Raw genomic sequence first — 2,068 nt, forward strand, 5'->3', positions numbered from 1 at the left:
TTGATTTTGAAAAGTCTGTCATAGGCCGGTGAGTTCCTCTTCTTCTCATTTTCTTCATCTTCTGCTGGGCTGCTGAGATGAAGAGACCAGAGAACTTCCTCAAACCGGTTCCCGTGTCATCTTTTCCCTGGGGAAGGAGAAGTTATATGGCCATTGTTTCCTCCAGTAATCTGACCTGTGATGGACTGTCACAAGGCCAGTGAAAATAACAATGGCCAAAAATGTGTAGAAATCCTTCACTGTCAGAATGGTCCACTTGAAAGCCATCCCAGCAGCTTGTCTTCTGGCTGCATTGGCGTTTGTGTTTAACAATTTTTCTGACAACTGCAGCAAAAAAAAAAAGACTAGGTGGTGTCAAATGCTGGGCCGGGTTTTCTAGTTGGCATGAACCGATGAGGGACAGGCTGGTAAAGGCTAAAAACCATTATAAAGCCTCATCCGGTTCTTTCAAACCAGGAACTCAGAGGGACGACTCAGACCACTTGAGTATATAAAAAATATATCGGTGCTGGTTTATTCAAAAAGTCACAGGCAAGAATTCACACTCCAAGTCCAGAGATCTTCCAACCCCAGGCTGCCCAAGCAGCCCGGAAGCAGCAAGACCCCGAACCAAGCATTGCTATACAATATTAATCCTTTCTGGGCTGTCGAACCGTGACGTCACCTGATAAGCAAGCCTTGCAGCTGCCATAACGTTTAGCCAAAACATGAGGAAAAGTCAAGGTGCGTGACTGTTGTTTTCGTGGTGTGTATCTAAAACAATTGGACATAACCTTACACATTAAGACAAATATTAAGACTAGCATTACAGTTGACACTAACAGCAGTTTTCCTGTAACCTTGACGTGCCTGCAGTCTGCACTAAACATTCATAGACAACAAATCTCTGAATATCTATCTAACTAAAAAATAACCTAACACTGGACATCCTCTTCCTCTCTGTTATGCCACCTGTCCTCTTCACCGGCAGGTCCAGCTTCACTGATGATAAAAAAAAAAAGCAAATATATTCACAAATCACAAAAAGCCAAACACTTGGTGCTGATGTCAGATTTAGTTTCTACTAACTTTGATTTGTATAGCTCCTGGATGGAGACAGAGGCTCACACATTCATCTAATCAGACAGTCTATTTGCACTGTAACAATGGTTAGCTGACCAATTTACATACACACATCAACGCTGATAGCCCATCCCAGGATGCTCATCGGGCCATGATTTGCATCACACAACCCAGGCCAGGCCTCAAACCAAGTGTTCTGAGAGCCTGCATTCTTCAACATGAGACACACATACACACCAGTAAGATCTTTACAAACCTGCATTGTGCAGCAGTAGATTTTCCTTCTGGCTGCCTGGTCCTGGAAGGTCCAGGTTCACTATCTTCACTGTAAACCCACATGTGGGAAAAAAACAGATGCATTCACTGAGTGGCCTGGTTGTGAAATTCACACATACACACCAGTAAGATCTTTACCAACCTGCATTGTGCAGCAGCAGATTGTCTCCCTCTCTTCCGCCCCTCTGGCTGGCTGGTCCTGGCAGGTCCTGGTTCATCAGCTTCACTGTAAACCCAGATGTGGAAAAAAACAGATGCATTCACTGAGTGGCCTGGTTGTGAAATTGCAATTGCTGATAGCCCCTCCCAGGATGCTTATCAGGCCATGATTTGCATCACAGAAGAAGTTGAAGAATGCAGGCCTCAAACCAAGTGTTCTGAGAGCCTGCAAAAATTGCATTTACAATGCCGTCCTTTTCATCAACATCTAGGTGGAAAGCTTGAGAGTAGTCAGGTGCATGTAAACTACATGCGTGTGACAAAGCTTGTTTGATGTCCACAAAAGCCTTTTCTGCTTGTGTGTTCCACATCAGAGCAGAACCATAGTTCTTGTAACCTGCCTCTGTCAGCATGTCACGGAGAGGTGCCACCAGATTGGTGAAATCGGGTACAAAGTTTTTACTGAAATTAATCAGTCTCGAAAACTTCATCATTTCTCTGACTGTGTTAGGTTTTGAATAACAGAGGATGTCTGTCTTTTGAGTCTCAGCTATGTGTAAGCCCAATGCTG

This window comes from Monopterus albus, unplaced genomic scaffold, assembly GCF_001952655.1.
Source record: "Monopterus albus unplaced genomic scaffold, M_albus_1.0 scaffold2.1, whole genome shotgun sequence".
Classification (NCBI taxonomy): domain Eukaryota; kingdom Metazoa; phylum Chordata; class Actinopteri; order Synbranchiformes; family Synbranchidae; genus Monopterus; species Monopterus albus.